Consider the following 17,602-nt stretch of genomic DNA (forward strand, 5'->3'; position numbering starts at 1 on the left):
TAACTTCTAAGCCAAACGTTCATCTGTAAAATGGGTATAATACTGACATTTATTAATACCTACTTCATATGTTTTTTTTAAGAGAAATGAAATGATATATAAAAGAATTTTTATGTGTCCATGGACACATAAGTTAGTTCAGTAAATGGTGTCTCTTCTACAATAGTAGTAGCTGCAGAGGTAATCATCTTAGTAATGATAGTAGTGATAGGACACTATACACCAGGATTTCTTTTAAAACCTGGGAAATATACCTAATAACATCCTTATAATATAAAATTGGATTTATATTAGAAAAAATACAAAACAGCTTCTCTTACATGGTTTCTTCTTACTGTAGTCATAATATTTAGCATAACTCGTAACTCATGTTCTTAAATACTCTAATACTCTCTGTCATATTTTTTTCTCCTACTTCCATCCTTCTGTTGCATATAACATTGATCTTATTCCCCACGAGTTTATAACATCATTTGCAAGTTTGTTTGAGAAAGATTTTGAGAGCAGGTTCCAGACTTATATTTCTTTGGTAAATGCACCAGCATTTGTTTTACATCTCCATGTCCTGCCATGGCTCACCAGAACAACATAATCATAAATACAAAACAGGATTTTTTAAATAGAGCACATCACAGATAAGAAGCTGTGAAATATGCAAATTTCTTATCTAACAAGAAGAATTCCATCCATTTCTTCTCCATTGATCCCAACTGGCTAATGTATCACATTTGTCTTTGAGAATAACATTTCTGAGGCTGATCACAGAAGTGGCTCTCAACAACTGCTTTTCTGAATGAAACTGGAATGATGAATATTCCTAGTGAATGGTTCCATAAAGACTAAAACTATCATGACTCAAATTATCACAAGTTTTTGTTATCCATTCATTAATTTTACTTATTAGAATAAGCCAATAAACTAAAGAGGAAAATAAGACCCAGTTACCATTTTGCCTTCCAGGCCTTCTAGGTCAAAGTTTTTTAGAATTATTGTTTTCATCTTTATGTAAATATATATAGGTATAGTTCATAAGATATGTTTATTATTAGTCTTTAAAATTTTAAATTTTTGTTTTTAATTAATTTTAAATGATTAAGGCACAGCACTCATTTCAAAACTAAGGAAATAAAATGCTTTTTACTGTATAATTGGGAGGACTACTACCTTTTTATCAATATATTTTAAAAACTTATTAAGTAAGCTTATTAAAACATGAATTACATACATTATAATATTTTATAACACTATATATCAGTTCAGTTCAGTCACTCAGTCGTGTCCGACTCTTTGCGACCCCATGAATCACAGCACGCCAGGCCTCCCTGTCCATCACCAACTCCTTGAGTTCACTCAAACTCATGTCCACAGAGTCGATGATGCCATCCAGCCATCTCATTCTCTGTCGTCCCCTTCTCCTCCCGCCCCCAGTCCCTCCCAGCATCAGAGTCTTTTCCAGTGAGTCAACTCGTCGTATGAGGTGGCCAAAGTATTGCAGTTTCAGCTTTAGCATCAGTCCTTCCAATGAACACCCAGGATTGATCTCCTTTAGAATGGACTGGTTGGATCTCCAAGACAGCAAAAGAGACACAGATGTATAGAACAGTCTTTGGGACTCTGTGGGAGAGGGTGAGGGTGGGATGATTTGGGAGAATGGCATTGAAACATGTATATTATCATATGTGAAATGAATCGCCAGTTCAGGGTCGATGCATGTTACAGGATGCTTGCGGCTGGTGTGCGGGGATGACCCAGAGGGAGGATAAGGGGAGGAGGGAGCTGGGAGGGGGGTTCAGGAAGGGGAACTCATGCACACCCGGGGCAGATTCATGTCAATGTATGGCAAAACCAACCAATATTGTAAAATAATTAGCCTCCAATTAAAAAAAAAAAAAAACCAGCTTGAACATCTGGAAGTTTATGGTTCACGTATTGCTGAAGCCTGGCTTGGAGAATTTTAAGCATAACTTTACTAGCATGTGAGAATAGTGCAATTGTGCGGTAGTTCGAGCATTCTTTGGCATTGCCTTTCTTTGGGATTGGAATGAAAACTGACCTTTTCCAGTCCTGTGGCCACTGCTGAGTTTTCCAAATTTGCTGGCATATTGAGTGCAGCACTTGCACAGCATCATCTTTCAGGATTTGAAATAGCTCAACTGGAATTACATCACCTCCACTAACTTTGTTCATAGTGATGTTTTCTAAGGCCCACTTGACTTTACATTCCAGGATGTCTGGCTCTAGGTGAGTGTGAGTGATCACACCATCGTGATTAACTGGGTCATGAAGATCTTTTTTGTACAGTTCTTCTGTGTATTCTTGCCACCTCTTCCTAATATCTTCTGCTTCTGTTAGGTCCATACCATTTCTGTCCTTTATCGAGTCCATCTTTGTATGAAATGTTCCCTTGGTATTTCTAATTTTCTTGAAGAGATCTCTAGTCTTTCCCATTCTATTGTTTTCCTCTATTTCTTTGCAATTTTCACTGAGGAAGGCTTTCTTATCTCTCCTTGCTGTTCTTTGGAACTCTTCATTCAAATGGGTGTGTCTTTCCTTTTCTCCTTTGCTCTTTTCTCTTCTTTTCTCAGCTATTTGCAAGGCCTCCTCAGACAGCCATTTTGCTTTTTTGAATTTCTTTTTCTTGGGGATGCTCTTGATTCCTGTCTCCTGTAGTGTCCCGAACCTCCATCCATAGTTCATCAGGCACTCTATCAGATCTACAATAGTCTGGCTCTACTTTCCTCTAGCATTGTTGTTTCTAATTTACTTATGTGCTCTAATGACCAGTTCCTCAGCCTTTAACTTTTATTAAACTCTTTTTCACCTTAGGGACTTTGAGTATGAGACTTTGCAATAAATAATGATAAGAAAGGATGGAAAATACTACAATAAAAAATAAACTGATTTGATATAATTGGGATGGAATATACTGTCAAGGGACGCTTTCTGGAAAATTAACATTTGAATCAAATAATGGGGGAGTGCAGACTTTATTCGAAGCAGTGATAATGGCAAATGAAAAGTCTCATACTCAAGGTCCCTAAGGTGAAAAAGAGTTCAATAAAACTTAAAAACTGAGGAACAGGTGATTAGAGCACATAAATAAATTAGAAAACAGAGAAGGCAATGGCAAGCCACTCCAGTACTATTGCCTAGAAAATCCCATGGATGGAGGAGCCCGGTAGGCTGCAGTCCATGGGGTCGCTAAGGGTCGGACACGACTGAGCGACTTCACTTTCACTTTTCACTTTCACACATTGGAGAAGGAAATGGCAACCCACTCCAGTGTTCTTGCCTGGAGAATCCCAGGGACGGGGGAGCCTGGTGGACTTCCGTCTATGGGGTCACACAGAGTTGGACACGACTGAAGTGACTCAGCAGCAGCAGCAGCTCTAATGACCAGTTCCTCAATCTTTAAATTTTATTAAACTCTTTTTCACCTTAGGGACTTGAGTATGAGACTTTGCAATAAATAATGATAAGAAAGGATAGAAAATACTACAATAAAAAATAAACTGATTTGATATAATTGGGATGGAATATACTGTCAAGGGATGCTTTCTGAAAAATTAACATTTGAATCAAATAATGGGGGAGGGCAGACTTTATTCGAAGTAGTGATAATGGCAAATGCAAAGTCTCATACTCAAGGTCCCTAAGGTGAAAAAGAGTTTAATAAAACTTAAAAACTGAGGAACAGGTGATTAGAGCACATAAATAAATTAGAAAAAACTTTTGAGAAGAAAGTGAAGCCAGATTATTGTAGCCCCTTTGGAGTAACATTAAGACTTCTATCCTAAGTTCCAGGAGAAGCTACTGAAGAGTTTAAGCACAGAGTAAGGCAAGGAGATTTGCTTTTTACAAAGATCTCTCTGACTTTGTTTGGATCATACAGTGGAAAGGACTTAGATGTGGGAGATCTACTTCAGAGGCAAGAGACAGAGCTTCCCAGGTGGTGCTAGTGGTAAAGAACCCTCCTGCCACTGCGGGAGTCTTAAGAGATGTGGGTTGGATCCCTGGATTAGCAAGATCCCCTGGAAGAGGGCATGGCAACCCACTCCAGTACTCTTGCCTGGAGAATCAATTGACAGAAGAGCCTGGAGGGCTGCAGTCCATAACGTTGCAAATTGTCAGACATAACAGAAGCAACTTAGCATGCACACCTGCAGTCAAGAAATAAAGGTTATTTGAATCATGTGAAGAAGGTAGAGACTGAAAAAAAGAGAGGTTCAAAGACATTTGGGAGGAAATATCAAGAGAATATGATGATGGATTGAACGTGCTTTTAGAAAATGAAATATGGTGCCAAGCAAGACCCCCATTTTCTGGCATAGCTAGATGAATTATTGAGAACGAGTTGAAGAAACTTTAAAGCAAAAGTTCAAATGCCTTGTTTTGGCCACAAAAACTTTGAGAGGTAGAATCAATTGTTTAAACAATAGTAAAAACTAAAAAAACTGTAAAGAGAGTTTTTATATCATTTGGGTGAATATGTGCTGAATTTCAGATGGAAGTGAGCAAAGATTTGTTTTGTTTTCTTCAAAAGAATCGATCCATAACCACAATGTCAAATTTACCAGAAGGTCAATTTCAACTCAGTCCACAAAAGAACTCTTCCGCAGAAACTAGACTATCCAAAAAAAAAAAAAAAAGAAGAAGAGGAAGAATGCCTTAGAAGGGAATAAGTAGTGATATTAGCAGAGATCAAAGTCTCAAAAGATATTTAAGATTTTTTTTTAAGGATTTCTGCACTTTGTGGAAGACTGGACTTCAGTCTTTTTCAATACTATTGTGTTTAATTCCAGATATCAAGTTTTAATTCTTGAGAAGAAATCAAAGAAGATTTTCACTTAGATCACCACATGTGTTTGGTAAACCATTTAATTGCTAGGTCACATGGCACCTTTGTACCAGGATGCTATTGGTCACATCAAGCAACTACTGGTTGTACACTGAAATGTTCACTTCCCCTCTTGAGTTAGCAAAGGTCAACATCATACCAGAATTGGGTTGCAGAGGTTAGAAGCTGAGAGTTCTCTTCCATCATACCTAAACTCTCTTTTAACAAATGTCACTAATTTATTATGGCTTTCTTTCTTGCTGTGCTTAAACTTAGCCTCAAGCATCCTTCTTCACCCAGCACTTCCAGACAATCGATACTCACTGATTGGCATTGTCATTTAAGATGATATTCAACCCAGTTGTCATGAGTGCTCAACCCCATGACTCACAGCTCTTAAGGGTGTCTACCCTCAGAGACTCCACAGGGGATAGAAAGCTGTGATGATTTCTTCTAAGCACACGTGGAGCATCTTGCTGAGAATTAATACCACTTGCCAGCCAAAACAATCTTTTTTCCTTCCCCTTGGTAGTGATTCTTTTTTTTTTTTTTTTTTTTAACCCTGTGAAAGCTTTGTATATTAGAGATTCTGCAGTGTGGTCTGTATAAATATATGTAGTGGGGAGGAACACAATGTCCTTAAATTTGTCATGATATCTTGGTGTGTGATCCCACCTTAAATGGAGAGTGGGGAAAAAAATTGGCCACATAGCCAGGAATTTCATGGCATACCTGCATGTAATAAGAGCCAAAGATTTGAGGCAAAGCATCTCAGTCCTTAGAACAAAAAGTTTGTTTTTCTTTTTCATAGATTTTAGTCTTCCATAATAATTGTGAGCTTTGTGATTCTGGTTCGGGGATAGTATCTATCACATTAGAGTTCAATTCTAATAAGACAATCTGTTAAGACTAGGGCACTGACTGATTAATAACTTGGTTCAAGGAGACTCATTCGGTCTCAGGAATAAGTGCTCTGTCTAGTTGATAAATTTCCACACTAAACACAAACATTGTTATTTGTCATATACTAACTGTTTTAATGGGCCATTCTTCATGATCTTTAACAACTATCAATTGATCTCTAGGACTCAGATGTCGCACTGCAATCCAACTATGTTCAAAGAATCTAAGTTTAAGTGAACGACAATACAAAAGAATTTTTTAAAAATTAGTTTTCTCTCGGGACAGAAATATATTAAGCACATTAACAAAGACGTGAACAAAAAGCAGTGAATAAGGGCTGTTATTTTTCTCCACAGCAGAAATATAGTAATCAATCCAGACAGTTATATCTTCAGATCCTCAAGTTTCAATAAAGGTAAGTCTAAGAATTCTATTTAGACTTTCAGACCATTGCATCCTGAACCATCAGAAATAATCAGATATGCTTTAAATCAGCTGGGAGATAAACTGATCGATTCCATTCTTGTAAAACATAAACTCTAAAGGTAGCTTAATTTTCACATTCATCATTTGTGATTATTTTTCCAGTTTCTTCTTGCCTAAAAAACTACATCTGACTCAGATTTCTCTTCAGCAGACTGGCAGACCTAGGCTACTCAATACAAATAAAACCCAAAATGCTTAGAAAGGAAATAAGTTGTTTTTTAAAGAGGTTCAGGACAAACACTTATGTCCTAAGAGTACAAAGGGATATGCTTACTTTTTATCAGATAGTCTCTGATGGCAGCATTAGCACATCGATGTTTTATGCATTTCATACATAATGCTCCATGTGATTATAAAATCCAGACTGTAGAGCTGAATTAAGTTTGCTGAGAATGGAATGGGGCGGGAGGATGAACATGCGCTATTGAGAAAAATCATTCTATTCCTTTATATTCTATGAGATCTGTGGAAGCCTTTCTTTAGGAAAGTGCTCAAAGACAGATCAAATGTGATAATAAAGGTTCACTATCTGAACAGGTCTGCCCTAGAAATAGTGCTTTGGAAATTTGAGGTGGGAAAGAAAGGCAGTCTGTGCCAGAAACTGATTAAATTTCAGTCATCTATCCAAAGAAGTCCCTGGTTGCTTGTAAAATGCTCCATATAATTACAGTAACTATGGATTTTAAAGGAATTTACACATTAGCCTTTATCGCGGGACTTTCTTTGTGGGTGCATTTCTACTTTAAAATCAATATCCTTAAAATAAACTTTAATAAGATTTATTAATTTTATCTGTGTGGACCTTTTAAAAGTCAATATCAAATATCTTTCTCCAGATTCTTCTTGGCATTTGAAGAAGCTTAGATATAATCAAATGTCATGCCCTCTGTATGTTAAATGATCATTGTTCTATGACTTTGCTCGTGTATACAACTTAGCCCAGTTTTAAACTTTGAAAGAGTTGTGAATCGATACAAAGACTGTTTAAAATGTATGGGTCATCCTGATACATGTGCTCAGTACTGCGGACAAGGGCCGTTAGTTGCTTCTTGAGCTATTATCTTGGTCGGTGTTAGATTTGAATAACCCACGGAAATAGTTTGACGGCCCCCAGCTGACCCTGCACCATAATGGCTAAAATTACTTTTTGGAAACAATCTACAGGCTCTGTAAAACACACACACACACAAAGAAAGATTTGAGAAAGTTGTGTCCCAAAGAAGAACAAGACTACTACTTTTCACTGAAAGTAGAGTAAGGAGCATTTACAGGAAACCACAGATTTCCAACCTTTTCCTTTGCAGAAGAGGTTCAGCACCAACATATCCTCACGGTAAAATTCAGAGGGGAAGACCATACACACAACGGCTACATTAGGTGGCTATAATTTTAATACAAAAAAAGGGTAGATTGAAATTTTTCACTGGGAGTCAGAACTCAAATGTTAAGATCTTCCTTGATACCAGGAAAATTCTAGCAGTAAAGCACAAAGGAATTACCAAATTTTGTTATCCCCTGAAAATCTGTTTTAATCTTAAATTTCATGCCTTTGTAAACATAAAAGTCAAATCAACCTCAAATCCCCAGGGAAAGGTATAAATTAAACCTCATAACTAGACTGGAAGCTTACTGAAAGCAATTAGGAAGTCTCCCTTTTTCTTGTCTCGACTTCCTCTTCATAGTGTCTTTGTTATTGTTATTGTTCAGTTGCTAGGTTGTGTCCAACTCCTTGAGACCCCATGAACTGCAGCAGGCAAGTCTCCCCTGCCCTTCACTATCTCCTGGAGTTTGCTCAAACTCATTTCCATTGAGTCAGTGATGCCATTCAACCATCTCATCCTGTGTCTTCCCCTTCTCCTCTTCATAATGTATAGTTTCCTAAACTGTAATTTCTATGTAAAAAATGTTTCTATACTATCCTAGAAAACCTATTGTAAAATGAGTTCATAATATTGAAAATGTGCTGGTTAGGCATACATTAAAAATATAATTTAGTAGTTAGTAAAGGTAAGCTGGGCTGGAAAAAACACAAGCTGGAATCAAGATTGCCGGGAGAAATATCAATAACCTCATATATGCAGATGACACCACCCTTATGGCAGAAAGTGAAGAGGAACAAAAAAAGCCTCTTGATGAAAGTGAAAGAGGAGAGTGAAAAAGTTGGCTTGAAGCTCAACATTCAGAAAACAAAGATCATGGCATCTGGTCCCATCACTTCATGGAAAATAGATGGGGAAACAGTGTCAGACTATTTTTTTGGGCTCCAAAATCACTGCAGATGCTGATTGCAGCCATGAAATTAAAAGACGCTTACTCCTTGGAAGGAAAGTTATGACCAACCTAGATAGCATATTAAAAAGCAGAGACATTACTTTGCCAACAAAGGTCCATCTAGTCAAGGCAAGCCACTCCAGTACTCTTGCCTAGAAAATCCCACGGATGGAGGAGCCTGGTAGGCTGCAGTCCGTAGGGTCACTGGGGGTCGGACACAACTGAGCGACTTCACTTTCACTTTTCACTTTCACACAATGGAGAAGGAAATGGCAACCCACTCCAGTGTTCTTGCCTGGAGAATCCCAGGGAAGGGGGAGCCTGGTGGGCTTCCGTCTGTGGGGTCACACAGAGTCTGACACGACTGAAGTGACTTAGCAGCAGCAGTCAAGGCTGTGGTTTTTCCCGTGGTCGTGTATGGATGTGAGAGTTGAACTGTGAAGAAAGCTGATCACCGAAGAACTGATGCTTTTGAACTGTGATGCTGGAGAAGACTCTTGAGAGTCCCTTGTACTGCAAGGAGATCCAACCAGTCCATTCTAAAGGAGATCAATCCTGGGTGTTCATTGGAAGGACTGATGCTAAAGCTGAAACTCCAATACTTTGGCCACCTCATGCGACGAGTTGACTCACTGGAAAAGAGTCTGATGCTAGGAAGGATTGGGGGTGGGAGGAGACGGGGACGACAGACAATGAGATGGCTGGATGGCATCACCGACTCTATGGACATGAGTTTGAGTGAACTCCGGGAGTTGGTGATGGACAGGGAGGCCTGGAGTGCTGTGATTCATGGGGTCGCAAAGAGTCGGACACGACTGAGCGACTGAACTGAACTGAACTGAACTGAAAGGTAAGCATCATATCTTTCCACTTGGATAAAGTTGAGGGAACAATATTCTAATACTTTAACATGGCTGACTACCCCAGGAGTAAGAATCACCTCTAATCCAATATCTGTATCCACCCAATACAACGTCCCACACACACCCACACTATTAAACACTGCATTGACTCAAATTATCAAAAAGCCCAGATGTACTTAATTATCATTTTTTATTTCTTCCCCTTACCTGTGCTATTTAAATAAAGCTTAAATTTTCTTTGGTATTTGTTAGTAAAGAATATTTTACATGGTCTATAGAGAATCTATATTAGGATAGGATTTGGTTGCTTGTGTGTAAAACCACCAGCAGCAGTGTAAAACCCAGTTAGCAATGACTTAAACTAGTTAATATCTTTTTTCATGAAAAGAAGTCTACAAGTAATCTGCCCTGGAGTAGAATGGCAGCAGCATAGTCAGTCATCCATGGGATCCTGCTGTCTTTTTACTCTGCCACCTGAATGTTGGCATCTCTTCTTTAAATTTGCCTTATGTTTTTAAGATAGCACAAACGCATTCTTTTTCTAAGTACTAGAGAAGGAAAGAAAAGGGCTTGTAGAATCATCCTATTGTTTTCTTCCCAGAACACCGCCACCGCCGCCACCACCACACACCAAAAGATTCATATTTGTATCTCCTATTTTGAAGAGGCTGAAAATTTGTAGACAGACATATCACTCTTCCCTATAATGTAGGGATTATATTTCTTAGGAAGAGGAGGAGACTATATATTAGATAGGCAGTTAATAGTCTCTGTTATACAGTCTTTGAATTTGCTCCTTAAATATGCTTCCAAGGTGCTTTATTCAGAGGACCTCTAACCTCAAATTTAATGCAAAATACTTCTCCAAATGTAGATGGGGATTCTGTTAGTAGCGATTGTTTAGCCCCGTATGCCTGCTTGAGCACCATCATATTTTAGAAGTGAAAGTTCTAAATATAAGCTGCAACTTTAAAATAATTTGATTTAATGAAACCTGTCCAAACCACCTACTGTTTTTTACGTGCCAATTTATTTTTCACTTGGAAACTTTGAGGTGATAGGTGTTTGTGGTTTAAGCAACTGTTATTTTCCAAGCTTAAGAGAATCAAAGAGAAAAATTGTTAGTTTCACACTATAAAATGTTCCTATTCTCTTTCGCCTGAGACATTGTAGTTACCAGCACATTATTATATTACTCTAGAAATGGTGATCTTTACAGGTTAATTGTTATCTGACAACTGTGCTAGTGTAAATTCTCTTCTTTTGCTTTTCATGTTTCTGATGATCAGTTTTTCATTTGAGTTGAAGTCAAATAGAAAATTGTCATTATGATTAAATTGCTCTTAAATAGATGACTGTTTTTCCTCATCCAAGAAGCTTTTTAGTTCCTAGCTGGCATTTGCCATAAGCTAATAAACTAGAAAATCACAAGATTAAAGAGTATTAAAATACGAATTTATCTGACCATGTTTAGCATCTCATCATCATGATGAGGATGACCAAAGATATCTGAAATATGCTGATGTTTTACAGGAAAAATAGGGTCAGAAGATAATCTCAAATACTGACCCCAGGGGGATTAATTCAAACAGATTTCACAAACTGTCACATGTCACTGAATAAAACACATGTGATACACTGCCTGGTTCATGACATCTATAGGTCAGTGTGGAAAAAAAGAGAGGTCATACATTTTCATTTCAACAAGTATGCACTTCTCCTTGGAAAATATTCTACTGCAAGGGAATGGAGACTTCAACCCTAATTCATCTAATTTCAATACAAAAATATTTAAGGTATTTTCCTTGATCAGAGTTAAAGTACACTTCAGGAGTCAGTTAGATAGAGAATTTAGATATCCTTAAGTCAGAAACTATTATTTCAAACTGGGATATCTTTAAATTTAGTCAAATTAATTAATCTTTCCTATTATACAATGCTATTATCATCTAAACACATAAATGCTGTTAACACTTGGCGTACCTGATCATCATCACTACCAGCTCCCCACAGATGTATCAGTCAACAACAAATGTATTCTAATCATGTCCTGGAAAGAGGTCTTTCACACTTTTGGAGGGTGACATCTGCACCTTGTAGAAGTGCAAAATAGTGCTTATGGTCTGCATTATTGGTACCTGCTATGTGCATTCAAGAAAACATGTAAAGTTACTCAGATGATGTTTTTGAGGAACTCAGAACACATATTACTAATTGTTGATACTAACATTTTAAAGTGTAACAACATAGATTAATTTGGTTGATGAGTATACACATTACAGACATAAATTTCATGAGTGCTGGAACCATGTCTTAAACTTTTTTTCAAGTACCATAGCACCTGGCACAATGCCTGGTAACTTGTATGCTGTCAATGAATATGTGATTATAATGAGTATTTTACTTTACATCTGAATCAAACCAAAGCATCATTTGAAAAAGGGAGGATTTTTGACATTTAGATCTCTTTACTTTCTATATATTCATACCTCATGTAATTTCTTTAAAACGAACAAAAAAAACAGCAAATAATTTGGAACCGCCTTGAATAATAAAAATATGCAGGAATGATAAAGACAATAGATCTTAAAGATATAATTCACATTTGCAAGTAAAATGGATGGTTCTGGAATTAATTCATGCTACTAGTTAGGCTCTGTAATAATGATTAGGTAAATTTTGACACTTTTTAAAAAAATATTTTGGACCATAATATCCATACAGAAGAAATATGGACAGTAATATATCAACTCACAGGCATGATAGCACAATGAATAAGTGCTCCTTTTTTTCACCCTTCATGTTATATTTATTTTCCCCAAATAATTATTAGCTTTATATAAATAATATACTTTATTCCCTTGCTAGAAGAAAATGATGTCTGACATTAAGGAAAGGTCAGGTATCATGAATGGGAAACCACAATGTGCATTGCCTTTAAGGATTATTGAATTAAGAGGTACATATATTTGACAAAGTATAGAAATCAAATAGCTGCCATGTTAGCAGTGCCCTTTTACATGCCATAGATTTATTGACATTTACTAAATACAAAAAAAAAAATTGAAACTGTGAGTGCTTAGTATGCATTATGATGAAAAACTTAATATCACTTCCCTGAAGATTATATGAGAACATTTGAACTAAGGTAAATTCATCAATTGATTGGACATCAGATTGGAATATAAGTTAATCAGGGTATTTAACTTTTAAAAATATACACAAAAAAATAGTTAAGCTACTTATGTCAGTTAAATTATATCTGTTTACCTAGTACGAGTTAAATCCACAGGACACACACATGCACAGAGCAACACATACTTGCCATGGGCCCACGTCCTACTTGATATTTTGGAGCAACAAATGAATTCTTCAATTCACAAGGGTGCTTATTGCTATGGGCTCTCCTGGTGGCTCAGCTGATAAAGAATCTGCCTGCAATGTGGGAGACCTGGGTTTAATCCCTGGCTTGGGAAGATCCGCTGGAGAAGGGAAAGGCTACCCACTCTAGTAATCAGCTTATTTCTATAAAAGTCATGGTAATATGTTGCCAGCTGAAATGAGAAGAAAAAAATTATCCAACTTCATGCCTTTCATTTGTGCAAAATCACAATGAACATTTTTATATTTAGAACTGAGATAACGGAAGTCAAAATCAATATATGGCTTCAAGGTTCTAGAATACTTGATCTTACAACCTGATTTTTTTTTCCTGTTAGATAAGACAATTTCTGCCCTCAATTCGAGAGTCTCCCATTTTATTAGTATATTTAATCAGTAAAAGAAATACTTTTTGCAGAGACTGGGTTGGGCGGGAATATAACAATCTTTATGGAGTCTTTATAGTCTTTCATATGCCAATCAAGTTGAGTATCTTATACTATCAAATCAATTTTTATTCATCGAATTTAGTGATATCCATGTTCTAAGAGTTAAAGAAATGTTCAATTCAAAGCTCCTCATGGAAAAAAACTTATTCCCAAATAAGGTTCTTATTTTCTATTACCTGAATGATGAATATTAGGCTTCTTTGAGAAAATATATGTTCAAATATATATATATTTAAATGATAATACTTTATATGAAATCAAAGCAAATATCCCTAACATAATGGTCTTTTGCCTTATTTTCTTTAGTAATACATCAAAGCAAGAAAGTTGGTTTTGAAAGAGGTAGAGAGGTGGATTTTTATGTGAAATTTCAGTTTAAGAGTTTTTGTTTTAATTTGTAAATTTTTAAAGCCATATGTTTGTCTCTAGTTTTGTTTTGATGTTTTTTTTCTTGGAGAAATATGAATCATTATAGGATTGTAATATTTCACAATGACGTGATTTTAGAGTTCATACACTGGAAAGAATAGTTGCCTGAGAATTAAGAAACTAGTTTCTGAAGTGAACTCTACCATCATCCAGCTGTATAGCTTTGGCCAAGACACAAAACCCCTCTAGATCTCATAGTCATTGCCACTTGATGTTGTAAATGGAGGATATTGGAATATATCATTTAAAGGCATTTATTATGTTAGAGCTTTGCTTGGCATCTACTAACGACAGAGAGAACTCAAAGAGAGTAACCCAAATACAGTTTTATTTACCAATCAGGTCTCCTATCCTGAATCTGCTCTTCTACTTATAGAAAGTTGATTGAAAAAATGGAGAAATACCAGGAGGTTTGTTTTTTGTTTCCTTCATTCTTGCCTAAACCAGCATCAAGCCAAAGGACCCCACTCTTTAGCTGCCTTTACTCTGGGGACCTCTCTCACCGTCTCAGCCTTCAGATATAAGATGTCACCTCCCACAGCCCCCCCTCAAAAGGTGTCATTTTCCATCCTAATGGAAAGTGATAGACAAGATACTGTTCTGTGGTAGTCAATCCCTTTGGGACGTTTTGACTCTGAAACCTATTAGGAATTTTTCCTGTCTACTTTGTTTCCCAGAGCCCCATTTGTGTAATTTAGCTCAGATAAGAATTTTTCAAAGGCATATTTGAGCATTACAAAATTAGAGCAGAATTATTAAATACAGATCTAGAATCAGCCTGTGTCCTTGTTTGAGCTTTTCCATTTATCGCCTGTGCAACTCAGCAAGTTAGTTGATTTCACTGTCTCACATTGCCTACTTGTGAACTGCCATTCACAGGAGGACCTTCCTCACAGGATCTTCTGTAGCATCTCTGGGCTTTAACCTCATGCTGCATTGACTCCATAATTCATACTCTTTAACATTGGGCCCCTTGCTTCTGTACCCACCTACTGTGGCACCCTTCCTCCCAATTTCAATGAAATTTTTATCTCTTTGACTTATTTGATACTTCCTAGAGTATCAAACATAGGGAACATTTGAAATAGCACATTTTTCTTTAAGCAGATGAAAATATAATCTAGATTTGGCATATATGTGGTACCAAAAAAAGTATTAGGTAATTTCCATGCCTTCAAGACCACCCAGCATAGCACCTTGCCCAATGTAGACATGTAATATATGTGTGGCCGGTGAATAAAGTCTTTGCTTACTTGTTGCCTTGCAAGTCACATGTGAAGGGGGCCTAATTACTGGCCTTAACTTCTTTCTTAACCACAACTACTTGCAAGGATCACTGTGATGTGAGGTAAATTGGCTAGTCATGAGGTCAGGAATGCAAGAAGGTAGACTTGGAAAACATATGACTTTCCAGTGTTCATTTATCTATCATTCCTTTATTCATGTAATAAATATCTACTGATATTATTACAGGACAGTGAATGATACTTTTCTCTTATACACATTTGTGTTAGGGAAGACATTCAATAAACAAGGAAATGAATGAGCATGTTAATATTGGATAGCAAGTGCTAGGAAGACAGTTTCTAAAGGGTAGTATGATAGATAGTGACCAAGTGGGGGCTACTTCAGGTGACCAGGAGGTTCTCTATGTGGAAATAACTTTAAGCTGAAGTTTCAGTGACAAAGACAAACAGACACAGGGTGATCTCAGGTAAGAACATACTATTCAGAGAAACAGCAGCAGAAAAACACTTAGAAAACAGATGATCCATATGGCTGGGGCCCACTGATCCAGGGAAGGCATGTGATCCAGATGAGGTCAGAGAATTGGGCAGGGTCAGACCTATTCCCCAGAGGAGTAAATGAGAGAAAAGAGGAGAAATCAGTCTGACAAAGTGGCCAAAGCCATATTTGAGCATATGTGGTTTCAAATCTCTGCTGTGTACCTTGCTACGTGTGAGACCTTGTGCAAGTCACTAAACTCTGAACTTCAGTTCTGGTCAGAAGAATGGAAGTAAGAATAACTGCTCCTCACAAGTCTGGTGAGTGTTGAATGAAAAAATGAATGTAAAGACTCTAACTCAGCACCTCTCATAAAGTAAAGCCAACAATTATATTAATGTATCATTGTAATTCTTAGTGTGATGATGTGGTAGAAATGACGTCACAGTTTCGATAGTGGTAGCAGTTACCTTAAATTGTCTTTTTTTCAGTCTAAGATACCTTGTACTGAAGTAAAGTAAAATTTATATGACAATCAAACTACAGTGTGATTTCACTATCTCTACTTATGCACAAAAACATGAAAAATAAATCCCTTATACTGGATTCTGGTCACTAGAAGGATACTTGATATATTATTAGTAACCCCATTCAATTTGGCCTAGAAATGGGTTTGCTTATTATTCCAATCTTCAGATCCAATTTTCATGATAGGATTGAAGGTATGATATCTTCACCAATATTCACAGAACAACATATAGTTAATAGCACAGGCTCTGAAGCCAGCCATTCTGGGTTTGGATCTGGCCCCACCACTTGTCAGCATGAGCCTGTGCAATTTGTTTACCCTCCCTGTGTCTTGGTTTCCTCATCTCTGCAAACAATAAGATCTTAGCAATCTCATAGGTGTTAATTAGATAATGCACACAAGCTACTTATTACAATTTTTAACATAAAATAATCAAAATAGTTAGGTATTATTAACTATTGTTATGACCAACCAGCCTGTCTTTCTGCAATATAAGTTTTATTCTTGTTAAATACTTTTCTAATTTTAGGATGAAAGGTTAGAAAATCATTTCCATGTTGCAACTTCCCCAAATATAACACAAACACTATTTCAGTTAGATCAAAGAAATACCAATTTTAAATTGTGATCTTCTGGTCAATAAACTAAATTTCATAATTATATTTGTTCTCCAAAAACCTTAATAAATAAAACAAACACAAAATACAAAAGTAGTTTGTTAATATTTAAATGGGGCTGTCAATCAATATTAGGATTTCAGGTCATTTTTTACAGTATTCCTTTTTTTTTTTTTAATATGGCCTATTAACACATTTATTTTCCCAGAATTGGCACTTGTAAAAAATGGTTGCTCACCTCTGCCTGAAGTCATTATCACACATTGATTATCAGTCAGCACCTTAGAAGGATTGGTTGCCAGTCAGACAGTAAGAATTTTCACAGGATAGACGTGTGGAAGACAGTGGAAGCTGAGGGGCAGGGGAAAGTGTTTAAGGAAAAAGGAAAAGAAAGACGTCTATGGTGATGATTAAATGAAGTGAGGTATGTCAAGGGCTTAACATATGCCTTGGCTCACAGTGCATTCTATTACCCCTGATGAGCCTTCCTCACCTGAGACTAACCATCACAAATTGATCATTTTAGAAATGAAGGGATTAAATCATTTACCCAAGGTTGCAATATGGAAGAGCCAAAACATGAAACCAAGTTGATTTGAATCCAAAGTCTGATGAATACAGTGATAACACTTAGATATGTTTTCTTAAGCATTTACATATGCTTTTGCTTTTCTAAAAACAAATTTTTTCTTCCTCTGGAAAGAGTTCATAGACATCGCATGTGCCATTCTAGCACTCTGATATCTCTCACAGAATACCACTTACTTTAAACTGGAGGAGACTAAGTTGTCCTTGTGTTTCTATAGCTGCTAATCTTTGTTCACCACCAAGTTATCCCACTGTCCATATCCACTTTTTTAAGATCTCTGTCAGTCTACAGGATATGGTAGAAAACAAACAAACAAAAGTTGCTAGCAAGAGTTACCATATATTTTCTACTCTAGAGATTTTTGTTCAAAGTGATTCTTAGAACTTTCAGTTCAGTTCAGTTTAGTCACTCAGTCGTGTCCGACTCTTTGTTACCCCATGAACCCACAGTACATTGGACTGTATCAAATGGTCAGTCTGTCATCTGAGATTCCATTACGTGTATTATGAATTTTGTGAGTCTG

At 36.7% G+C, this 17,602-nt stretch overlaps 1 long non-coding RNA gene across 1 annotated transcript in view; it reads left to right on the forward strand.

Annotated features, from left to right (window-relative positions):
• Positions 1–17,602, forward strand: part of LOC148778056 (uncharacterized) — a 73,228-nt gene that overhangs the window by 14,280 nt on the left and 41,346 nt on the right. Inside the window, exon 2 of the long non-coding RNA XR_016037204.1 lies at positions 6,097–6,155. This is a non-coding gene — a long non-coding RNA (uncharacterized LOC148778056). The remainder of the gene's footprint in view (positions 1–6,096; positions 6,156–17,602) is intronic.

The sequence above is a fragment of the Moschus berezovskii genome, chromosome 4 (genome assembly GCF_049115385.1).
Source record: "Moschus berezovskii isolate FMDL1 chromosome 4, NW_MosBer_1.0, whole genome shotgun sequence".
Classification (NCBI taxonomy): domain Eukaryota; kingdom Metazoa; phylum Chordata; class Mammalia; order Artiodactyla; family Moschidae; genus Moschus; species Moschus berezovskii.